Source organism: Halichoerus grypus, chromosome 6 (genome assembly GCF_964656455.1).
Source record: "Halichoerus grypus chromosome 6, mHalGry1.hap1.1, whole genome shotgun sequence".
Lineage (NCBI taxonomy): Eukaryota > Metazoa > Chordata > Mammalia > Carnivora > Phocidae > Halichoerus > Halichoerus grypus.
The window spans coordinates 86504972-86531142 of NC_135717.1; the positions used below are offsets into that span (position 1 = coordinate 86504972).

At 41.0% G+C, this 26171-nt stretch overlaps 1 non-coding gene across 1 annotated transcript; it reads right to left on the bottom strand.

Moving 5' to 3' along the window:
• Positions 1-7677: 7677 nt before the first annotated feature.
• Positions 7678-7807, bottom strand: LOC118525480 (small nucleolar RNA SNORA22). Its single transcript, XR_004912168.1, has one exon. It is a non-coding gene; the product is annotated as a small nucleolar RNA SNORA22 (small nucleolar RNA).
• Positions 7808-26171: the final 18364 nt, after the last annotated feature.

The window sequence follows — 26171 nt, forward strand, 5'->3', positions numbered from 1 at the left end:
TCAATAAATAAAGAAGTAAATATAAGTAAATTAGATGGGATTAGTAGTACGGGAAAAAATCATCCAAGAAGGGTTACAGACCCTGTGCTGATCTGGCAGGTCTGGAAGTTGGTGGATATGCTATTTTAGATAGGGGCTCTGAGAAGGGCTCTCTTAGAAAGACTTTCAGCAAAGTAAGGGAGAGAGACATACGCTATCTGGAGAAAAAGTGGTCCAGGCAGCAAGAACGGTAAATGCAAAGGCCCTAAGGTGACATGGAATGGGCTTGGTTCATTTTCTTCATGCACTATTGCCGGGGCGCCTGGGTGGCTCAGTCGGTTGGGCATCTGCCTTCGGCTCAGGTCATGATCCCAGGGTCCTGGGATCGAGCCCCGCATCGGGCTCCCTGCCCAGCGGGAAGCCTGCTTCTCCCTCTCCCACTCCCCCTGCTTGTGTTCCCTCTCTCGCTGTGTCTCTCTCTGTCAAATAAATAAACAAAATCTTGAAAAAAACAAAAGAATTTTCATGCACTATTGCCTAGTCTTCTCCCAACATAGTATGAGTAAAATTAAGAGCAATCAGGGAGAAATTGGTAAATATATACACACCAGACTTTATTGTATTCAAAAAATACTTATTGAGTACCTGTAAGATACCAAGCACTGTTCTAGGTGCTAGGGACCAAGCAAAGTCCAAAACAAAGTTTCTGGCCCTAATGAGGCATCACATTGTAGAGGAAACAACTATCAAGTTAAAGAAGTAAAAATTACTTTGTATGTTTCACAGTATAAACGCTAAGAAGGAAAGTGAGGCAAGGAAGAGAAAGGGGGACTGTGTGTGTGTTTGTGGGGGAGGAACCTCAGAAGCTAGATGGATTCTGAAACACAACTGAGTCAAAAAAGATGAAGGGACACATGGCTGGTTTTCCTGGAAACTGGTGCTTCAGTGTGGCCTAAGAGTGAAAGACAAAGATCATAATTTCAAAACAGCAACAGAATTCTTCAATTCCAGACCATGGTCCATATTTTTGCCTCCTTTTACACGGAGCAACTGGCCTGTGCTTGAGGCATGCCCAGTCACAGTGAACTTAGCTTAAGCAAAACAGAATTAAGGAATCAAAGCTCCTAGAATAACAGCAATCTTAATCTACACAGCAACTCTGAGGTAAGTATTGTTATTCCCAATTTATGGATACAATGAATGAACAAAATGAAAAGTTCAGCTGCTTGTCTGAGGTCACTCAGTGGATGAGTGGCTGAACCGGGACACCATCCCACGGTATCTGACATTTAGGGTCAAACTTAGAACCTCTGTAACATACTATACTTCTTCCATTGCCAGAACAAAGGAAACCCTTATATAATGAGTCTCATAGCAAAAGGAGGACTAAGAATCACACAATGTTAGAACTTGAAATGACTTCAAAAATCTTGTCACATACCCTGATCTTAGAGATCCAGGATGAATGGCCTGAAGCCAGTTATCAAGTGTTCTCATTTCCTAGCTGGCCTTCTCTCATACAGTGTTTTGTTAGCCGTTGTTCATGGCTCTATATCTAGATCACATCTTGACTTAAAGAGCACGGAAAAACAAAATTTCTAATAGCGTGTGTCAGGCCAGATTTTTATAGAATTCATACTCATGAAGATCCCTAGATGTTACTGTTCTAATCTGGTGGATATCTCCTCAATTCTCCTAGGCCCCACTGTTTCTAGTTATCTTAAATATAAAGAATAAACACCTTCTGCTGGGCAGGAGGCCCAATTCAAATACATCTACTTATGAGCAGAATCAAGGCAATCAAGTCTCCAGGAGAATCAACCTGACCATGCCCAGCACCAAGGCTGTCTGTTCATTTATGTACAGAGCACCACCTACCCAGATGAATGCTGTCTTTTCATTCACTCACAGGACAGACCTTTGTTATGAATTGCTCTGTTGCGTTGCTGGGCTACGTACTCTGGAAGCCACAAAGAAGGGTGAGACAGTCCTCATGGATGAAGGAGGCAGGTAAATGTCAACACAAAGGGCTCAGATCCAAAATAATAGACAACAGGAAGCTAACATCCATGCACTTACAGACTAATGTATTCAAGAAGCATTTCTCAGTAAGCATTTTTGGGGTAAGCTAAAGAAGAAGGCTCAGAGATGGTAGAGGAGAAAGCAATGGGCTCATGAAGGGTGGGGAGAAGTGGACAGTCAGAGAAGGCCATGAGAGAACCTTACCAAGGAAGCAATAAAAAGCAAAAACAAAGGCAGGAGGAAATAGGAAAGAACTAGAAGAAACCATATTCCAGAAAGACTAGAAAAGTCTCAGAGCATAAGCAACAGCGCTAAACTTATACCGGCCATATCAATATTCAGAAGGGTCCTAGAATCCACTCCATTCCATAGTGTTTCAAGTATAGATTATCACTGGCTCACCACTAGCTTTCACTGATAACACATTCCTTGGCTTAGGAAGACTTTATACCTCTTCTAGTCAAAACAGTAATAACTAAGCCATTCATACTAATAATTCCTGAGAGTCTGATTCAGTCACAGTCCAACTTCACACCATCATGGTCATTCCTAAAGCTGGAGCCAGGTAAATATTACATGAAATAAAAATAATTTTTTATCCCCAACAAATGTTTGTTGAGCATTTATTATGTGCAAAATTAAGAGGAAAGAGTGGTCTCTCCTCCTGCCCCCTCCCACCTTCATTTGAGAGGAAAAATGGAAAAAAAGGAAGAGCATAGGGTCCTAGGCCTTGATTTTATAATCTAGTTTAGGAGGCAGGTACGTAATGAAGCAAAGGGAAAAAAAAAAAAGAAACAATGCTCTGAGAATCCAGAACATGAGACCGAAACCAAGAATTGAGAAACTTGTATTGGAAAAGGTAGCATTTGGTTTGGACTTTGAAGATTGGGAAATTAGAGTTGAAAAGGACATTCTGAGCCTGAAGCCCTGTTTCATCAGGCTACTAATGTTAACCGCTAAGTAAAGATAAGTAGTAATTAGCCTTTGGGTGGGAGGTGGTCCGCTGACATTCTGGCCCTTTGCTAATTCCTCCAAAGGGATTCATACCACTGAAAGGATAAGGAGCCCTTCTTCTTCCTCGAGGCCATTCAGACAGAAATTCTTGATGTAATTGCCTCATTTGTAGAGAAAGAAGTTATGTTCTGGTTCTTCTGCCTGCCATTCTGAAATGAGATTTTGTTTCTCGAACCATCTTTGTCTCACTCCAGATCCATCCCCCCAAGCCATACAAGACGCCATACACCATACAGTACGCTGAACCATGCCCCTAAGAAGATCAAAGTGACATGAGCTCTCCCTTTCAAGATTTCAAAAAGACTCATGAGAGAGGCACACAAAGAAATACTGGCACATAATAGAGCGTGAGTGAGAACGCTTGTCTGAATGAAGTTCATGGAGAGATAGTGTAAAAATTGAGTGACCCCGGGGCCAGGGGAAGGAAGATCTTGAGGAGAGCCTGGCTGGAGACACTTCCCAGAGAGGGAGTTTGCCCACTAGGGATGGGTTGGATGTAGAAGAGCAGGGAGGACAGCCTTTGAAGCACAAAGAAGCCATGTGGGTTTACAACAGATGGTGGGTGTAATGGTACTGAAGCACGCAATGCAGGACTGAAGCGTGGCTGAAAAACTGGGGTGGGGGGGGTGCTGCATGTCATGTAAGGGATATAAAGGAGCTTGGGCTCCACCCTGTAATTCAGTGGGAAAATAACACCTGCTTCAGATCCATAGGGTGAACTGCTAAAAATAGGAATCTACATTTTTAACAGGTTCCCCAGGTGATTCATAAATAAGTATTGATAACAATATGTAGACTAAGGAAATCTTTTTTTTAAAGATTTTATTTATTTATTTGTCAGAGAGAGAGGCAGGCAGAGGGAGAAGCAGGCTCCCCGCTGAGCAGGGAGCCCGATGTGGGACTCGATCCCAGGACCCTGGGATCATGACCTGAGCCGAAGGCAAACGCTTAACTGACTGAGCCACCCAGGTGCTCATTATATCACAAACTCTAATTAAATGTTTCTGACAATTCAGAGTAATTTAGGAAGTGCCGAGACCATAATCTCACTAAGTGTCGTTCTTATAGATGACAATGAGATGACATAGCAAGAAAATTGGAAAATTGATAATTCATTCATACTTGCCTTGGATGTTAACATAAACTCTTGACATAAGGAAACTACTAAAAGAGTAGTTGATACCATAGGTTTCTCTAAAAATCTTTGATTGCAACCAGCAAGTCTCCTCGCCTGATAGATTATGTTGTCCTCTTTGGTGAATTTGAACAGTGTAACAGTTGCAAATCTGGCTTTCCTAGAATTAAAATGAGATTTACCCTGTTGTAATTACCAAAGCGGAGAGCAACAACAACAAAAACATTACTACTCATAGCACTATTTTTATTTCTAAATAAAACTACATGAAAGCACACATATTGAAAAGTGCATTATTTAATAACTTACATTTAATAACTTTTTTCAGTTTAAATTGAGGTTTCTCAACTTGGCACTATTGACAGTTGGGGCTAGATAATTCTTTGTCATGGGAAGGAGCTCCTGTGATTATAGGATCTGGCCTCCACCAATGAGATGCCAGTAGCACTTCCCAAGTTGTGACAACCCCAAATGGTGCCAGACATTGACAAATGTTCCTTTAGGACAAAATTGTCCCTGATTGAGAACCATTCATTTTAACGGAAAACCCATATTTTAAAAATTGAGAAATAACCATTTCTATGTTGATTTATGTAGAAGGAAAAGTGATTCTGATAGTTGTGATATTACAAACTTACAGAAATCTAGAAGAGTTTTGTGAGGAGCTAAAATAGAAAGCAAGTATGTGTTTCAAACTTGTGATTTCTTCTTTCTGAATGTATTGCCCCATAATAAGAAATGGAAATGATAATACCTCTTAGAACTATGGTGAGAGCAAATAAAACTTAAAAATATAATACAGATCAGAATGCTAGGCACATAGCAGGTGCACAAAATGTTTGACTTTTTTTCTTTCTTTTTTTTTAAGATTTATTTATTTATTTGTGGGGGGGGGAGGGTCAGAGGGAAAGAATCTCAAGCTGACTCTCTGCTCCCTGTGGAGCCCAACGCAAGACTCCATCTCAAGACCCTGAGATCATGACCTGAACCAAAATCAAGAGTCAGACACTCAACCAACTGAGCCACCCAGGTGCCCCCTTTTTTGTTCCTAAGAGATTTATGGCAGCTTTTACTGTTTTGGTTTCTTTTGCTGTGTTATGTTTTGTTTTTCTGCATTTCGGCATAACTTTGGTTTTGTAGGATTACATTAAGACTAGGTAAGTGATAGTCTTGTCTAAGCCAAACTGGAATCCAGATTTGGCTATTTGTCCAACTCTTGCTTTCAATTTTAAGGGATACCTGAAGAGATTGGAAAAAAGGGGAGGGGGCAAAAAGGAGAGAATATCTATTTCCTGCTGCTACCCTGACACCATCTTTTAGAGGAGTTAGAAAAGAAGCTAGGGAGATCATGTTCAGAAAAGGTTGTGAAAGACTCAGAACATAAGTAATGCTAAACTGACTCCACAGATTCCATTTTTCAGAAAGATCTCAAAATCCACTCCATTAGTAGAGGGCTTTCTCCCATGCGGCATTACTAAAAACATCTAGCTTTCCATGGTCACCCATTCCGGGGTGCAGTAAGCTTTCATATCTCTTTCACCCAAAATATCAATAACTAAAACACGAATCATAATAGTGTGTGAGGAAGAGGGGCCCGTTTGAGTTCAGTAATGAGGTTGGACTATAAGGGAACTTTTATATCTTTAGACCAAATTAGTCTTCAAACCTCACATTTACGTGTCTAACTATCCAGTGGATTTTCTACAAGGGCCTCAAACCAAGTAAGTTCAAAATTGTGCTCATCTTGTTTCCCCAAAACCTGTTCCCCTCCTGGACCACCTATCTCAGTGAGTATTACCGATCTCTGGTACTCTCTACTGCTCATCTCTACTCCGACCCTAAACCTGTCAAGGGTACCTTGTCTCCTTCTCTTCCCTTACCCCACAGATCTAAAAAACTAAATCCTGTTGATTCCATTTCTTAAGTAGTTTTTAAATCTGAGTCTTCTTCCCGTTCCCAGTGGAACACCATCCTGTTTTACAGGCATTTAACTAGTGTAGCCTGCCTCACTATCTCAGGGCAATTAGTAAAAAAAAAACAAAAAAGCCAGAATACACTTGTTTCATATTCTAATGACACGTAGCACGTGAGGATATATCTTCTACTCTTTTTTTCATATCAGGATGCAGTGGCCCATCATGCAAAACGAGACCTGCAAAACACACTGCTTCCAGTTCTCCAAACACCAAGCTCTCTGCTTCTGTTCATGCCCATTCCCAACCCTTGGTCCCCTTATGGGAACCACTCTATTGGTTTCAGTTCAGATGTTATTCCTCCAGGGAAGATTTCCTTGGCCTGCAAAGAGAGGGTCACATGTCCTCCCAAAGGGTTTCAATTTCCTATTTATTTACAGGTCTCATGACACTGAGCTTCTTATTTCACAATTTCATTCCTAGCTCCTGGTCCACAGCATGCTGTTAATAATATTTCTTGAATAACTGAAATACCTGGCAAATGAGAATAAAATTCCAGTTGACCTGACTGCGATCCTTATATTTATCTCACTCTCTCTCATATGACATAGTTATTTATTTGTTGAATAAATAGGCGTACTTTTTCCATCACACACAGATCATGCAGTCTCTACCCAAGCCAGTTGCCTTTATTGTCTCTGTTCAAAACAGAAAACTTTCTCTTCGCTCCAGGCCCAAGTTGGGTTTTTTTTCCTATTAAGTTATTTTAAAAGAATCACAAAAAAAATGTAGCTTGCACTTGAAGTGTCCTTTTAAAAATATTTAAACAATATTTTTAAGATATCACTGATGTAATCTGATTTTTTTCACATATTTCCTTTTTGAAAAAATCGTGGTTAAAAAAAGGACCTAACATTAGCTTTACTATCTTAACCATTTTTTTTTTTTACAAGGAATGTTTAATAAGGTAGGTAACATATGCTTAACTAACATGCATTTCTGGATCACTGCAGCTAAAACAAAGCACCCTATTCATTGAGTAAAAACGGCTTGTTTTATGTGTTGTATACTTCAGGGCAATTAGTAAAAAAAAAAAAAAGCCAGAATACACTTGTTTCATATTCTAATGACACATAGCACGTGAGGATATATCTTCTACTCTTTTTTTCATATCAGGATGCAGTGGCCCATCATGCAAAACGAGACCTCTGATTAAGCTTATATCAGTCTCAGATTTCTGTTTCATTTCCATGATCTTGACCATGAAGAGATCAATAGGTTCATTTTGGGTTTTACTGGACAAAGTGGAGTCCAGTATAGCCTCTGTTAAGACATTGGCGAGAGTGAACCCATGTAGAGGTGTTCCCGCCACACCTATAAGTGTTTTTCTGTTCTTCTTTCTGCTTACATTGACTCATTCCAAAAACCAATGTGTCTTTTCCTTTGAAGCTTCAGATCCCTCTCTTATTATTCTGGGATAAAGACCCTAATAATAAACACACAATTACAAAACCACCTCCACACTAGAGTTCTTCAATTAGGTGCAGCTATAGTTTGAGTGAAAGATAGTTTTTGAAGGGATCATTCATACCCTTTGATACAATTAAGTTAATATAATGTGCTGACTTTCTGAATGCATTTAAAAGGATAAACGGTCCTTTCAATGCGAGGGAAAGAACATACATCACTCTAGCACAGTGTCAAAGCCAAGGGAAGTATTAAGCCGTCTGTTTTAAGTGCACAGTTCAGTAGTGGTAAGTATATTCACACTGTGGCGCTACAGATCTCTAGAACTTTTCCATCCTGCAACACTGAAATTATATACCCATTAAACATTTATGTCCCTCCTCCCCCAGCCCTTGCCAACCACCCTTCTATTTTCTGTTTCTATGCTTTGGACTGCTTTAGATACTTCATATGAGTAGAATCATTACAGCATTTGTCCTTTCGTCACTTGCTTATTTCAGTTAGTTAGCATAGTATCCTCATCTATGTTTAGTCTGTGGAAGGATTCCCTTCCTTCTTTAAGGCTGAATAATATCCCACTGAATGGATATAGCATATTTTCTTTATCCATTCATTTGTCAAAGAACATTTGGGTTGCTTCTACCTCTTGGCTTTGTGAATAATGCTGACATGAACATGGTGTACAAATATCTTTTTGAGATCCAATTTTGCATTCTTTTGGATATTGGAAAGTTCAGGACATGTTGTTTTTCAACTTCATTATGTATTTTTTGAGCTTATTCTTTTCACTTAGCATTCTTTTTTTTTTTAAATTTTTTTATTGTTATGTTAATCCCCATACATTACATCATTAGTTTTAGATGTAGTGTTCCATGATTCATTGTTTGTGCATAACACCCAGTGCTCCATGCAGAACGTGCCCTCCTCAATACCCATCACCAGGCTAACCCATCCTCCCACCCCCCTCCCCTCTAGAACCCTCAGTCTGTTTTTCAGAGTCCATCGTCTCTCATGGTTCTTCTCCCCCTCCGATTTCCCCCCCTTCATTCTTCCCCTCCTGCTACATTCTTCTTCTTCTTTTTTTCTTTCTTAACATATATTGCATTATTTGTTTCAGAGGTACAGATCTGAGATTCAAGAGTCTTGCACAATTCACAGCGCTTACCAGAACACATACCCTCCCCAGTGTCCATCACCCAGTCACCCCATCCCTCCCACCCCACCCCCCACTCCAGCAACCCTCAGTTTGTTTCCTGAGATTATCACTTAGCATTCTGTGTGTGAAATACAACCAAATTGTTTCATGTAGTTCAGACAATTTTAATTTCATTCTTCTATATGATATTCCATTTTATGATTTTACCAAAATTTATTTATCTATTCTAATATTATGATCCTGCTAAGTACTTTCTTATTCAACTATTTTGGTGAGCATGTGCTAGAGTTTCTCTAGGATATATACCCTAGAGCAGAATTGCTAGGTGATAGGTATGCATATATTCAATTATACTAAATAACTAATATTTCTTTTCCAAGGGGATAGTGCCAATGTAAATTCTTGCCACAAGCATATGAGAGTTTTTGGTGCTACACATCCTCACCAATAGTTGGTATAACCCCATGTTAAATTTTTACTAATCTGGTGGGTGTGTGATAGTAACTTATTTTGCAATTACCACTTTGCCTATGAATCTCACAAGCCGAGAGAGACACCAGTCACTTCCATTTTTTGAGACTCCTATGATATTCAAAAAAAAAAAAATCAAGAGATGGCAAAATGCAGATGCAATATAATATTATTGTGCTATTTATAAAATAATCACAACTGAAAAAATAATCTGTAGTACATTATAAAAGGAATGGAATGCAAGTTTGAAGTCTTATGATGAACATCTTCAGTCCCATTAGTGTATACTTACAACTGTATGTGTAACTCTCATTTAGAGATACCATCAAAAGTCTCAGATAAAATGAAAAAAATCCTCCTGAAGAAACTTTCAAATTGAAGTCCAGAGCAAAATGGTCGTACTGACTGCGTCCACCTACCCACTGACTCAACCTCCACTCCCAACTCCTGCTCTTAAGGAGACCAACCTTAATGTCTGCTGGACCTATGGGTTTTATCCTAACTCATTAGTGAAATACTTGAAAATGAACAGTGGGGGAAGAAAACCTCAAAAATAATTCACAGAAGAGTAGTCCAGTGGGTGTGTCAAGAAAAGATGAACACACCTTCCCTTCTGCCTTGCTTTGTGAGAATATTTGTTTATTCAACAAGTATTGACCTGAGCACTTTCAAGTTCAAAGAAGTGTGCTAAGCACTTTGGAGGAAACAAAGAAGAGCAAAACCAGGTGCCTGCCATCTCTGAAGCTCATCTGCTAGCTGGGGGACTAGTCATGAAAATGACCCACAACTGTAAGGCAGTGTCATTGGTGCAAGGGATGCAGACACTATAAAGGGATTAAAGGAGATGACCCTTGAGGTAGGAGTGGAAGTATGAGGAGTTCACCCGGTAATCAAGAAGAATGTTTCCATTAGAATTAAAAGGAGATGACCCTTGAGGTAGGAGTGGAAGTATGAGGAGGAGTTCACCCGGTAATCAAGAAGGATGTTTCCATTAGAATTAATAGCATGTATAAATGGCCAGGATGCTGGGAAAGCTCAGGATCAGTTGAGAGAATACTTAGAAGTGCTCTGTGGACAGTCTGAAGGTATGCCTTGGAGTCAGAGATGAGGGCAATTAGTAAAACGTAAAACTGTGGCCAGATTCTCAATGCATTAAGCATCATGACAAATACGAACCATTAACAATAGATTATCAGCCATTTAAAACAGCAGTGATAGGATTTTATTTGCATTTTCCAAAGATAATCCTGTGGGAGTGCAAAGGATCATTTGAAAAAGGGAAAAGAGAAGACCCTCTAGTTTAGATATTAAAATAAGGACATTCACAGAGGAACAAGGGGATATGGGGAGGGGTTTGGGGGAGGGAAGGCATATTATGCGCTGACTCTATCCCTGTAAGACCTACTCTTTTCCAGTACATCTGCTCTTTTCCTGAGTCACTGGACCAGTAAATGGCTCCTCTGGAACCACCAACCCGATGGGTCTCAGAGCAATCGTCTGTTTCCTGGGGGAGTCAATGGGTCCTTGGGACAACCCTGGGCTAGAGCCACCCACCTAGGCCTGTTCCACAGAATGTGAGAATAATATTGCTGAAAGACATCCTAGACTCCAACCCAGCGCTTAAGGAGGAACTTTAGGTCCAGAGAAGTTAAGTTACTCACCCAACTCTAAACAACTAATCATGACTGAGTCAGTACTCAAACCTGCCCCAGGACTGAGGTTCCAAGTTAACCACACAACAAAATCAAGACAGAACCAAAACTCAGTCCTTGTTTCCTGTTGTATTGTTTTTCTACGACTGAGGGTCACACCCAAATTTATTAGTAGTAACGTTTACAAAGTCATTCACACCTATCGCTGGGTAAGGTTCTAATGTTTTCAGAGCTCTCAAAATGGCGGAGGCATAGGACGGGCTCTGAAACCCATGGACTAAATACATTTACTCTCTCTAGGCATTCTACCCCAGGCAGTTCAGGTAGAGCTTGCCTTTGTTCCTTTCTGCCCCAAGAATCTGGGGATGAGCCTTGGTGTAAGCACAGCACCAATCATAGTCTGGGAAACAAGCTCATTAAGAAGCAATGGGGGGAAAAAACCCAGTGGATTGGTGGTTTTCAGAAAGGCTGATTTGCAGAGAGGAAATTCAATACAGGATCGGTGCACTTTTGGATTTAATACTTTAAGCAAAATACATATAGCCTGTCTGAGACAGAATTAGGCAGGTGGCCAATGCAGTGTGTGACTATAAGATATTCCTGACCAAAGCCACGTGCCTACCATACTTCCAAAGCTGCCAAAATTTGCCACCTTTATAAAAACTTGTTTGAGTGGTAGGCCATTATTTCTAGATACTTCAGCCTTCCTCCTCTATCCCTATTGAAATGATGTGATGCATGAATTAATTCATTAATATCCGTTATTGCGTGCACAGTAATATGTCAGTGCTGTGGCAGTGTGTTTAGGACAAATGACCAGAAGTGCAAAGGTTGGTTTATACAACATTTTTTTGTAAGATTTCATTTATTTATTTGAGAAAGAGAGCACACACACAAGCGGGGGGAGGGGCAGAGGGAGAGAGAGAAGCAGACTCCCCACTGAGCAGGGAGCCCAACTTGGGGCTCGATCCCAGGACCCTGAGATCATGACCTGAGCTGAAGGCAGACACTTAACCCACTGAGCCACCCAGGCGCCCCAGTTTATAGAACTTTTAACACAAACTTTATCTCTTGATCCCCAAATCAGCCCATTTTCCCCATTTTAGGATGAGAAAACTGAGGCTCAGAGAGGTTAAATGAATAGCCCCACATCACACAGCCAGGAAGTGGCAAAACTGTGATTTTAATCCATGTCTTCTAACCTCAAATGTCATATTCTTTCCATTACATCTGTTTGGTATATTAGCAGAAATCTCTAAGACAAATGGGGCTCACATCTCAAAGAAGTTAATAATGTAATGTGTAAGGGAGTACAATGTAAATAATAAATCCAGATTTAAAATATTTTTTAAAAAAACTCTTATATCAACAGTGGCCTCAATGTTACTGAGTGCATACTATGTGTGTGGCTTGAGCACTGGATCTAGAACGTGCAAGCCCACAGCTCCATATATTATGATACATCCTGCAGCCATTGTTTCACAGGCCTCCCACCCCAGGAGGAGGGGAGGGTTTGAAAAAAGACTTAAATGAATTCAGCAAATATGCTTCCCCAAACACTCCAAAAACCCACCTATCCTCTTAAGGCAGATCTAAGACCACACTGAAGAATTTCCTAATTAAGCAGAGACTGGAATTCAAATCTTTCTTCTATTCTGTAGGTTGTTTGTTTGTTTAGGCTGGGGGGCGTGCAGCAGGAACGGGAGAGAGAAAGAATCTTAAGTAGGCTCCACGCCCAGCACGGATCCCGACCGGCCCTCTAGCTCATGACCCTGACATGACCTAAGTGGAAATCAGGAGTCAGAATGCTTAACCAACTGAGTCACCCACGTGCCCTCTATACTGTAATTTTAATACTAACTAAACATCACCTACAAACAACAACAAAAAACAACCCTTCTTTAAATTTTAAACTTTCAGTCTGCATTCATTCTTCAGAAGAGGCTGAGGTAATGCTTTAAGAGCGATGTTCCTCAGACTGACTGTGCCTAAGACTCACCTGGGCATCTGTTCAAGTGCAGATTCTGATGCTATAGGCTTGGGTGGGGTCTGAGGCTCTGCATGTTAATAAACTATACATTTCGAGTTAGCAAACCCCAGAATATACTTGTATGCTCAGGTTTACACATATTGTCAAAGCCTGGCTCCCCCCAGAAACTAATACAACAGTCTGTTGAGCTGGCCAAGTTGAGTTCACTGCTCCCACCGCAAAGGAGATCACTACCTAGATTACGTTCTAGCAACGTCTCAAAGGTGGAGTGCAAGGTGAAGATTTTTGTGACATTTGGGGGTTTGGTATAAGGTAGGTCTTTCATTATGCAACTTAATCAGGATTTGTTAAAGATTATGATATAATAATAATTCGGGATCGGTGGACAGCAAGGGTGTCAAAGAGTCTTGGGGAGTAAACAGCTGTTTGATACCACCAACTGGAAAGTTCAACAGTCTCATTTCACAAGTTGTTTCTTCCTGCGCAAGAGTTCCAGGGATAGCAAAGACTTGTTGGTGACGACAGTGAATAGTAAAGCGGTACCGATAGTAAACTGTGGGGGTATAGATGGTTTGGGTTTTTAATACAGATGAGCACGCGCGCGAAGGAGTCAGGGAGGAAGGCGGGAGGACGCAACGAGTGAGAAAGCCTTTCTCGGCCGAGAGCGCCACCTGCTGGCCTTGTGTGTAACAAAACACAAAAACTACACCTGCAAAAGCCGGTTTTAACAGAAAGACTCGGGTGCCACCTACCGATTTATTTTTAAACTTTTCAAATGGTTTCCAGAAAGATGATTCACTCTCATTTAAAATATGTGTGTTATGCACCAATTATTTAAGAGATGCTAGAAACAGAAAAATAGATAACACAAGATGGGAAAGGCAAGTCTTGAAGACAGGCGAGCCTAGAGAAAAGATCTGGGTGAGGGATAGAATCATGGTTAAGAGGGGTGCCGTGTGCAGCGCAAAGAACAGACTTGGCAATCAAGTGACCAGGGGTGACCGGGTGCAGGAGAGCTAGGGAAGCTTTATTGAGTCAAGGAAGCCTGAAGTGTCTCTTGAATGTGAATTGACAGTAGGTGTGAGAAGGAAGGGCTGAGAGTTCCAGGCAGAAGGAGAGGTAAGGTATGGACCTGCCAAAGAGATTTAGTATGCTTGAACCATGAGGTACAGGGACTAAGGGAGAAAACTGGGGAGGGGCGCTAGGGTCAGATCCTGGAAGGCTTCACGTGCTGCACTGTGGAGGTTATCCTGACCAAATAAACCCTAACCAAAGAATCCCTGATGGGGGCGCCTGGGTAGCTTAGTCGCTTGGGCATCCAATTCTTGATTTCAGCTCAGGTCATGGTCTCGTGGTTGTGGGATCCAGCCTCATGTCAGCTCCACACTGAGTGTGGAGCCTGCTTGGGATTCTCTCTCTCCCTCTGCCTCTCCCTACCTCTCGAGCACGCATGCTCGCTCTCTCCCTCTCTCTAAGGAAAAAAAAAAAAAGAACCCCTAATGGATATTAAGCAGGGAAAATGCAGGATTAGACCTCTGTTTACAAATACTACACGGACAGAGTACCCTTTCTTTGGAAGAAAGCAAAACTGGAAATCAGCACATCAATTTGGACTTTTGTTGTTGCCAGTCACATAAACCTGTTCCACTCCCTTAAATAAAAAGGGAGAATTTATTAGACAGGTATCAGGAGTACACCAAATCATTGAAAGGCTGCAAGGGCAGACTTGGAATCAGATGGGAGCAAAGTCAGTTTGGAGGGGGCTCAGCAATTGGGTCAGAGATGGAAGTGTGGCCAAGAGGATTCAGCGGCGGCAGGACGTGGCTGACCCTGCTGTTCTGAACTGGGTCTGATGGCCCGGCAGGAGCGTGCGGGATCATCAGCGCTCAGTCATCAGCCCATGCCTTGGAGGCTAGGTAGGCTAGGTAGCTATGAGAATTAACTGGCCACTCTGACTTCATAAGCATTATTGGTTAGGGTACCTGTTTGGCTGCAGTAACAAAGATCAAAATTTACGACCACTTAAATAAGGCCAATGTTATTTCTCCTGTGCATGGATGCCCAAACTGCTTTGGCAGCTGTCCTCTGAGATTCACTCCTGGCCCAACCGCCCTCGGTGTTGGTACTCCACAATCCTCCCGCCTAGTTTCTGTTTCGTGGTCCAAGAGAGCTGCTCCCGTTCCCACCATCACGTTTCCATTCCAGCTGCAGGAAGCAGGAACATAAAATGAGATGGCATGCTCCTTTCCTTTCAGAGCACAACTTGGAAATTGCATATCTCACTTCTACTAGAAGCCATTGTCCAGAACCTGGTGACACAGCCACATCTAGCTGCACGAAAAACTGACACGTGTAGTCAGGATTCTGTGTGGCCAAGTGGACAGTTAAAGTTCTATTGCAGGGCACCTGGGTGGCTCAGTCGGTTAACGTTCAACTCTTGGTTTGGGCTCAGGTCATGATCTCAGGGTCATGGGATCAAGCCCCGAGTTCTATCCCTATGGGGGAAGGGAATGCATGCTGGGGGACAATAAAAAATCCCCAAAATAGGAACTGAGGAGCTAGATTCTGGAGAGACCAAAACAACAACAACAAAAAACCCACAAAAAACAGACAAACAAACAAACAAAAAACGAAGTCAAATGTCCAGTTCAGGCAGGTGGATTAAGGGGAAGAACTTTTCATTCATCTGAGTAAGAGATAACAGGGGCCAGAAAGAAGGCAGTATAATGAGGTTGGAAGTAAATGTTTGAAAATACGAGGAGTTAGACTCTTCAGGATTTGGAGTCTGACTGAATATAAGCAATAAAGAAAGGGAGGAAAGATAAACCCATCTCAATTTTCTGACTTTTGTGATGGGGTTGATCTTTGAGCCATCGCTCAGGTAAGGAATATAACAGGAATTACACATATCACATTCAGGTCTGTGGAACTTTCCCTTGGAGGAACCAGTATTTGGTCAGATATATGGTTCTTGACGCAGGACAGAGGAATTTGATGACTGTCAGCATGTTGGTGGTAGATGAAGCTGTGGCAGAGAATCACATCACCAGAGGAGAGCATGAAGTCTGAGACTGAGGGTGGAGGACCAAAATTAACATACGAGCACAGACCCCAAATTAACCAAACCCGTTAACCAAGCCCAGAGCCACAAGGAAAGCTATCAAATCATAGCCCCCATGATAACAGCTAGATGAGGCAACTTCCAGTACATCCCTGCCTCCTCACCCATCTTTTGTAAGCTAAAGCATTAAACAAGCACTCACTGGATAGAAACCCAAAATTTTCTCTAGAGGATGTCTAGATAACACGATCCAAGACGTCAATGGGGAATCTGCTCAGGCCCTTCCTCCCCCACTGAAGTGACAAACCATTAGTAACTAGAAATTCCTTTGTGTTGAGCATTTCTTTCCTTGGGGACCCACTATCTTAATGCTCCCAAGATCTCAGATTTTCCTATCTGAAAGAAAAAGAAGAGGGAACCCCGAAGGAGAGTGGAGGTTCCAGATAAAGCCGATCCTGTCAGAAGTCACTGCTTTACAATCTACAATTTATCACAGCTCCTATTGTTTAGTACTTTCAGTACAATCTGAAACAGTGTATGTAGTGATCATCTCAGCCATCTGGAACAATTCTACTTCATTTATTGAGTCAACAATGGGTGGGGCCCTCATAAATTTCACCATCATGAGGTTTGTTCAACAGGTCAGACTCCTTTTGTGTGAAACTGTTTTCAGTTTTTAATCCCAAATATCCAGCCTGAGAGTGTTTCTTATTTTTCCTTCCTGCTTCCCTTTCTTCACCACGTAAAATTATAGCCTCAGTGAAACACGATAGGCAGACATGAATCATTTTAAGCCCTATGAAAAATAATTAGCACGTAAATTGACTGTCCTGGTAAAATTATGGGAGAATATAGAACTTTTGTCCTCCATTCCACTTTATTCATTATTTTTTAAAGTCAGGTTTATTGAGTTATAATTGATATGCAGTAACATTTACTTTTTTAAAGGGTACAGCTTGATGAGTTTGGACACTTGAATATGGTTGGTCAAATACCACCACAATTAAAATACAGAAAATTTTTGTCACCCAGAGTTCCCTTGTCTTCAAAATCAATCACCACCCCACGCCCCCCAAGACCCTCCCAACTCCTGGCTCCCATTATCTGATTTCTGGTTTTATAGTTTCGTCTTTTGCAGAATGTCACATGAATGGAATCACATAGGACTTACTCTTTTGGGTCTGACTGCTTTCACTTAACCAAATGCTCTTGAGGTTTACCCATGTTGTTGCAGGGATCTGTAGTTTGCCCCCTTTTTTGACTCAGTAGTGTATGCCACTGTATGCATGGACCACAATTTGCTTATCCTCTCACCAGTTGTTCCTGGTTTGCGGCTACTATGAATGAATATGTTGTAAACGGTTTCACCTACACATTAGTGTACATCTATTTTATTTCTGTTGGGAGTGGGGTTGATGGGTCATATGGGCAGTGTTATATTTAACTTTATAAATAACTACAAAACGGTTTTTCCGAAGTGGCTCTACCAGTTTGTATTCTCACCAGAAATTCATAAGGGTTCCAGTTCCTCCTCCTCTTCAACAGCACTTGGTATTGTTCATCTTCTTAATTTTCCTCGCTCTAACGAGCGTGTAATGGTATCTCACTGTGGCTTTAACCTTCATTTCCTCAGCGACTAATAATGTGGAGTGTCTTTTCATGTACTTAGTCTGTTCAAACCTTTTCCCCATTTTTAAAAAATTATTTATTTATTTGAGAGAGAGAGAGAGCACGAGCAGGGTGAGGGAGAAGCAGACTGCCCGCTGAGGAAGGGAGCCCGAAGGGGGCTCATGTGGGATCAAGACCTGAGCCAAAGGCAGACACTTAACCGAATGAGCCACCCAGGCACCCTCCTTTTCCCCATTTTTAAACAGGATTGTTTGTCTTATTATTAAGTGGTAAACATTCTTCCTATATTCTGGATAGTAGCCTTTTTCTTTCCTTTTTTTTGTTAAAGATTTATTTATTTATTTGAGATGGAGAGCAAGAGAGTGAGAGAGTGCATGAGCGGGGGATATTTCTTAACTGGATTATTTGTTTTTGGGGTGTTGAGTTTGGTAATTTCTTAATCGATTTTGGATAGTAAACCTTTATCAGATATGTCATTTGCAAATGTCTTCTCCCATTCTGTAGAGAGAAGCAGGGAGCCTGATGTGGGACTCGATCCCAGGACCCTGGGATCATGACCTGAGCCGAAGGCAGACACTTAACTGACTGAGCCACCCAGGCGCCCCTCTTTCTTTTTTTTTTTTTTAAGCCTTTTTCATTTTTAAGATATGTGCTTTGCAAATATTTTCTCCTAGTTTGTGACTTATCTTTTCATTCTCTTTTTTATTTATTTATTTGAGAGAGAGTGTGTGTGAGTTGGGGGTGTGGAGGGGTAGAGGGAAAGGGAGAGAATCCCAAGCAGGCTCCCCACAGAGTGCAGAGCCTGATGCAGGGCTTAATCCCAGGATCCCGAGATTATGACCTGAGCTGAAGTCAGACGCTTAACTGACTGAGCCACCGAGGCACCCCATCTTTTCATTTTCTTAATAGTGGTGCTCAAAGAACACAAGTTTTTTATTTTGATGAAGTCCAATTTATCTCTTTCTTTTTCTTTTGTAGTTCCTGTGTTTTGTATCTTATTTAAAAATCTAGATGACTTAGATTTTTTGTTTTCTGTTAAATAAAATGATGCTATAGTAATCGATACAGTAGAATATTGACATAAATATAGACATAGATCAATGAAACAGAAGAGAGTCTGTTTGATCTTTGCTATCACACCTAAAATCTTAATAATTGCTTACAAGCAGTCACATTTCTCTGATTCTCTTAAAATGTTTTCCATTTGTTTGAATTGTGATCAAAAGAAGACCCAGACTTCATAATGAATTGATATATTTCCCAAGTCTCTTTTTATCTGTAGATTTCCCCTTTCATCTCTTTTCTCTTACTTTTGTTTTAATTGAAGAGACTGCTTGTTTGTCCTGTAGAGTTTTCCTAGTCTAGCTTCTGCCGAGTGGCATCCTGCAGTGCCATTTAATGCGTTCTTCTGTTCCATTTCCTATAAAAGCGTAGTTATGTCTGGAGGCTTGATGAGATTCAGGGTTGTTTTTGTTTTGGAAGACCACATCATAGATAGGTGTGGGATCTTATTTCAGGAGGAACTTAATGTCTGTTTTTCTCTCTGTTTGGATGTTATTAGTCATTGAGAACCATCACCTTGATCCATAGGCTTGGTTTTTATGTTGGTCCTTTCATTGTGCCTGTTCACCAGACCATCACACAGTAATGAGCACCTACTACATGAGTGGGTGCTAGAGACGTAGAAGTGTCATTCTGACAAGTGTGAGTTTTGATTTGGATTTCCCTGATGACTGATGTTGAGCATCTTTTCATGTGTCTGTTATTCATTTGGGTGTCTTCTTTGGAAAAATGTCCATTCACGTCTTCTGTCCATTTCTTAACTGGATTATTTATTTTTGGGGTGTTGAGTTTGATAAGTTCTCAATAGATTTTGGATACTAAACCTTTATCAGATATGTCATTTGCAAATATCTTCTCCCATTCTGTAGGTTGCCTTTTAGTTTTGTTGATTATTTCCTCCACTGCGCAGAAACTTTTTCTCTTGATGAAATCCCAATAGTTCATTTTTGCTTTTGTTTCCTTTGCTTCTGGAGTTGTGTCCAGTAAGAAGTTGCTATGGCTAAGGTCAAAGAGGCTACTTCCTGTGTTCTCCTCTAGGATTTTGATGGTTTCCTGTCTCATACTTAGGTCTTTCATCCATTTTGAATTTACTTTTGTGTATGGTTTAAGAAAGTGGTCCAGTTTCATTCTTCTGCATGTTGCTGTCCAGTTTTCCCAACATCATTTGCTGAGGAGACTGTTTTCTTACGTTGGATATTCTTTCCTGCTTTGTCGAAGATTAGTTGACCATATAATTATGGGTCTATGTCTGGGTTCTCTGTTCTGTTCCACTGAGCTATGTGTCTGCCTTTGTGACCGTACCATACTGTCTTAATGATTACAGCTTTGTAATATAGCTTGAAGTCTGGAATTAGGATTCCTCCAGCTTTCCTTTTCTTTTTCAAGATTGCTTTGGCTCTTCAGGGTCTTTTGTGGTTCCATACAAATTTTAGGATTGTTTGTTCTACCTCTGTGAAAATGCTGATGATATTTTGATAGGGATTGTACTAAATGTGTAGATTGCTTTGGGTAGTATAGACATTTTAACAATATGTGTTCTTCCAATCCACGAGCATGGAATGTTTTTCCATTTCTTTGTGTCATCTTCCATTTCTTTTATCAGTGTTTTATAGTTTTCAGAGTACAGATCTCTTACCTCTTTGGTTAGGTTTATTCCTAGGTATCTAATGGCTTTTGGTGCAATTGTAAATAGGATCGATTCCTTGATTTCTCTTTCTGCTGCTTTATTATTGATGTATAGAAATGCAACAGATTTCTGTATGTTGATTTCTTATCCTACGACTTTGAAGAACTTGCATATCAGTTCTAATAATTTTTTTTTTTTTTTTGGTGGAATCTTTCAGGTTTTCTACATAGAACATCATGTCATCTATGAATAGTGAAAGTTTTTCATTGCCAATGTGGATGTCTTTTATTTCTTTTTGTTGTCTGATTGCCAGGGCTAGGACTTCCAGTACTATGTTAAATAACAACGCTGAGAGCGGACATCCCTGTCTTGTTCCTGACCATAGAGAGAAAGTTCTCAGTTTTTCCCCATTGAGGATATAAGCTGTGGGTCTTTTGTATATGGTCTTTATGATGTTGAGGTATGTTCCCTCTATCCCTTCTTTGTTGAGTGTTGTTATCAAGAATGGATGCTGTACTTTCTCAAATGCTTTTTCTGCATCTATTGAGAGGATCATATGGTTCTTATCCTTTCTTTTATTAATGTGGTGTTTCACATTGATTGATTTGCAAATATTGAACCACACTTGCAGCCCAGGAACAAATCCCATTTAATCATGGTGAATGATTCTTTTAATGTACTGTTGGATTCTGTTTGCTGGTATTTTGTTGAGAATTTTTGCATCCATGTTCATCAGGGATATTGGCCTGTAATTCTCCTTTTTAGTGGGGTTTTAGAATCAAGGTAATGCTGGCCTCAGAGAATGAGTTTGGAAGTTTTTCTTTCATTTCTATTTTTTGGAACAGTTGAGAAGAATAGGTATAAACTCTTCTTTAAATGTTTGGTGGAATTCCCCTGGGAAGCCATCTGTCATGGACAGTTGTTTGTTGGGAGATTTTTGATTACTGATTCGATGTCTTTGCTGGTTATGGGTCTGTTCAAATTTTCTATTTCTTCCTGCTTCAGTTTTGGTAGTTTAGTTAACTTTTTTTTTTTTTTTTAAAGTAGACTCTATACCCAGTGTGGAGCCCAATGTGGGGCTTGAACTCATGACCTAAAAATCAAGATCTGAGCTGAAATCATTAGTCAGATGCTCAACCAACTGAGCCACCCAGGTGCCCCTCAGTTTGGGTACTTTATATGTTTCTAGGAATATATCCATTTCTTCCAGATTGCCCAATTTGTTGGCATATAATTTTTCATACTATTATCTTATAATTGTTTGCATTTCTGTGGTATTAATTGTGATCTTTCCTCCTTCATTTGTGATTTTATTTATTTGGGTCCTTTCTCTTTTCTTTTTAGTAAGTCTGGCTAGAGGTTTATCAATTTTATTAATTCTTTCAAAGAACCAGCTTCTAGTTTCATTGATCTGTTCTACTGGTTTTGTTTGTTTCTATATAACTTACTTCTGCTCTAATCTTTATTATTTACCTTCTTCTGCTGGCCTTAGGCTTTATTTGCTGTTCTTCTTTTGGCTCCTTTAGGTATAAGGTTAGGTTGTATATTTGAGACTTTTCTTACTTCTTTTTTTTTTTTAAGATTTTGTGTATTTATGTATGTATGTATGTATGTATGTATTTATTTATTTATTTGAGAGAGAGAGAGAGTGAGGAGAGAGAGAGCATGAGCAGGGGGGAGAGGGAGAAGCAGGCTCCCCGCAGAGCAGGGAGCCTGATGTGGGGCTTGATCCCAGGACCCTGGGATCATGACCTGAGCCGACGGCAGACACTTAACTGACTGAGCCACCTAGGTATCCCAAGACTTTTCTTGCTTCTTGAGGTAAGCCTGTATTGCTATGTACTTCCCTCTTATGACCACTTTTGCTGCATCCCAAAGGTTTTGGACTGTTGTGTTTTCTGATTTTCATTTGCTTCCATATAGTTTTTTAATTTCTTCTTTAATTTCCTGGTTAACCCATTCATTCTTTGGTAGGATGTTCTTTAACCTCCATGTATTTGTGGTCTTTCCAAATTTTTTCTTGTGGTTGACTTCAAGTTTCATAACATTGTGGTTGGAAAATATGCATCGTGTGATCTCAATCTTTTAGTACTTGTAGAGGCCTGATTTGTGACCCAGTATGTGATCTATTCTGGAAAATGTTCCATGTGCATTTGAAAAGAATGTGTATTCTGCTGCTTTAGGATGAAATGTTCTGAATATATCTGTTAAGTCTTTCTGGTCCAGTGTGTCATTCCAAGCCATTGTTTCCTTGTTGGTTTTCTGCTTAGATGATCTGTCCATTGCTGTAAGTGGGGTGTTAAAGTCCTCTACTATTATTGTATCATCATCAATGAGTTTCTTTATGTTTGTTACTAATTGATTTATATATTTTGGTGCTCCCAAGTTGGAGGCATAAATATTTACAATTGTTAGATCTTCTTGTCAGATAGACCCCTTAATTATGATAGAATGCTCTTCTTCAGCTCTTGTTATAGTCTTTGGTTTAAAATAGTTTGTCTGATATAAGTATGGCTACTCCAGCTTTCTTTTGACATCCATTATTAGCATGATGAATGGTTCTCCATCCCCTCACTTTCAATCTGCAGGTGTCTTTAGGTCTAAAATGAATCTCTTGTAGTAGCACATAGATGGGTCTTGTTTTCCTTTCTTTTTTTTTTTTTAATCCATTCTGATACCCTATGTCTTTTGATTGGAGCATTTAGTTCATTTACATTCAGAATGATTATTGACAGATATGCATTTAATGCCATTGTGTTACCTATATAGTAGGTGTTTTTGGAGATTTTCTCTGTTCCTTTCTAGTCTTTGTTCCTTTGGGTCTTTCTTTCTCACGTAAAGAGTCCCCTTTAATATTTCTTGCAGGGCTAGTTTAGTGGTCATGAACTCCTTTAGTTTCTGCTTGTACTCGAAATTCTTTATCTCTCCTTCTATTCTGAATGACAGCCTTGCGGGATAAAGTATTTGTGGCTGCATATTTTTCCCATTGAACATGTTGAATATATCATGCCACTGCCTTCTGGCCTGCCAAGTTTTTGTGGAGAGATCTGCTGCTAACCTTATTTGTCTTCCCTTGTAGGTTAGGGCTGTCTTTTCCTTTGCTGTTTTTGGGATTCTTTCCTTATCTCTGTATTTTGCAAATTTTACTATGATATGTCTTGGTGTCCTGCTTTTGTTGATTTTGATGGGAGTTCTCTGTGCCTCCTGGATTTGGATGTCTATTTCCTTCCCCAGAGTAGGGAAGCTCTCACCTGTAATTTGCTCAAATAAACCTTCTGCCCCCTTTTCCCTCTCTTCTTCTTCTAGGATTCCTATGATATGAATGTCATTACACTTCATGGAGTTGCTGAGTTCCCTAAGTCTACATTCGTGTTCCGATGTTTTTCTTTCCCTCTTCTTTTCAGCTTCATTATTTTCCATAATTTTATCTTCTATTTCACTTATTCATTCCTCTGCTTCTTCTATCCTATGGTCATTACATCCAGTCAGTTTTGCATCTCAGTTATAGCATTTTTTTATTTCAGCCCGACTAGTTTTTAGGTTTTTTATCTCTGCAGCAAGGGACTCCCTGGTGTCTTCTATGCTTTTTTCAAACCTAGCTAGTATCTTTATTATTATTGTTTTAAATTTTGGTTCAAGCATATTACTTATATCTGTTTCAATTAGATCCCTGGCCATGACCTCTTTTTTTTTTTTTTTTTAAAGATTTTATTTATTTATTTGACAGACAGAGAGATAGCAAGAGCAGGAACACAAGCAGGGCGAGTGGGAGAGGGAGAAGCAGGCTTCCCGCCGAACAGGGAGCCCAATGTGGGACTCGATCCCAGGACCCTGGGATCATGACCTGAGCCGAAGGCAGACGCTTAACGACTGAGCCACCCAGGCGCCCCTGGCCATGACCTCTTATTGTTCTTTCTTTTGGGGTGGATTCTTCTGTCTTGGCATTTTGTCTAGGTCTCTGCCTTCTGCGTGTGGGGAAAGCCTGTATGTTTCCTGCTCCTGAAAGTAATGGCTATATTAAGAAGAGGTCCTGGGCCTGGCATTTCAAGAAGTCTTTCTAGTGTATGCTGTGTGCACTCTGCTCTTGTGTTTTGGCTGCTCTTTCCCTCAGGTCAGTCCTCTGCAGAATTTCTCCTTGCAATGGGCAGTGTTCAGACCTCATCCAGTGTACGGTGAGTTTTAACTAGGTGTGTTTGGGTCTGCTTGTTAAAGGGGCTAGATCCTATTTCCCCCAGAGCTGAAGCTTTGCAGCACTCTATGGTCAGTAGACTTGGTGCATACAGGGTGTTTGCGCTGGTTGTCTGGGGGAGGGGCCACTGCTGCTCTGACTCTCAGGCACACTTGCCCTAGTTCAGCAGCACCTGCAGAGAGCAGGGGGCGGGCTTGGTGTAAGAGGCTCAAGCCTCCACTGTAGGTGCTGTGCTGCTCACTGAAGTCTGTCCATGCTGATAGGCGGGGGCAAAAATGGCATCAGCTGGCTCTCTCCTCCCCAGAGAGGGCAGTTCACTCCCATCGCTGTTCAGCAAGCCCTCACAAAAGAGTGAACAATCTTTCTTGTTTGTCTCAGACTTCCCTCAGATATCTGCCTTCACCCTGTCTGTGTCCAAGCCATCTACCCACCTGGCAGGGCAGTGCTCCTTGGTTTATCTCAGGCAAGACAGCTGAGTTTCCAAACTCCAAATTTTAGGGCATGCACTGATCCTCTGGGGGAGGGTTTCACAGCACTGTGGCTGGTGCTGGTTTGTCCCAGAAGGGCAGTCACACCTATGTGCAGGGGCTTGGAGTTTATGGTAAAACGCAACAAAAAGCCAGCATCCTGCTTGTATGCTAATGAATGGGGCAGAGTAATGGTGCTCTCTGGCTCTTTTGTGCCCTGAGAGACAGCGCCACCTCTCTCAAATGCACTCCAAAAAGGGAACTGTCTCTCCCAATGTGACCCAGGGGAGCCTCAGACCACACTGTCCACTCCTGGACCTCATCCTTCCTTCTCCACAGGAGCACCACTACCCCGCCAGGCTCCACTCGGCAATGGTGCAGACTTCTAAAACTTTAGTCTTTGAGCTCCGCTGCTGGTAAAAACTTGCAGTAAACTTGCCCTCTGGTTTTCCCCGTCAAGGGTTTTGGGGAAGTGTTTTTCTTGTGCAATGCCCTGCACTCTGTTCGCTCTCTCCCTCTCTCTCTCTCCTTTCTCCCTGATCAGGGGTCCCTCCCCTTTGCAGCATTGAGGATTCTTTTCTCCCCCAAGTCACATCTCCTCATGTCTTACCTTCCATAATATAGCCTCTTTTCTCCCTCTAGTTGTTCTCTTAGTCCTCAGATTGATTTCCTGGGTGTTCAGAATGATTTGATATTTATCTTGCTGTCTTCAAGGGATGAGCAAGCATAGGGTCCTCCTACTACTCCGTGATCTTAACTCCCCTCTTCCATATTCATGATGATCACGAAGTGATCACCACCATAAATCAATAGAACAGTGAGGTACAAATGAGCCACTAAAACATCTTGGATTCAACATGGCTTAGCAGAAGGACACGAAGAGAAGATATGAACATTTTAGTACATAGCAAACAATATTGTCAATAGTCAACACCCCTTTACCTCCCATACCCCTCTCCCACCCCAAAAGCTAATGTAATTCTAGGCTATCTTTGCAAAATTACCACATCTAGACGTTAAAAGATAGTGATTCTGCTCTTTTCTGCACTGATCAAGCCGTTCTATGAGAACTACAAGAGGGAGATATACAACAAAGAAAACCACAATCCTATCTGAGGAGGGAAACAGGAATAAAGGCAGGACATGAAATAAAGAATCATCAGAAAGACCATGAAAGACCTTTCATCAGAAAGGATGCTAACCCTGGAGAAGACTTGGTGGCAATAGCTTGGCATCTCCCAGCACTTGTAGGGCTCCCATGTAGAAGGTGGATAAGGTCTACCCCCAGAGCATGCTTAGACAGTGGGGCAAATTACAGAGAGGAAGAACAGTCCGAG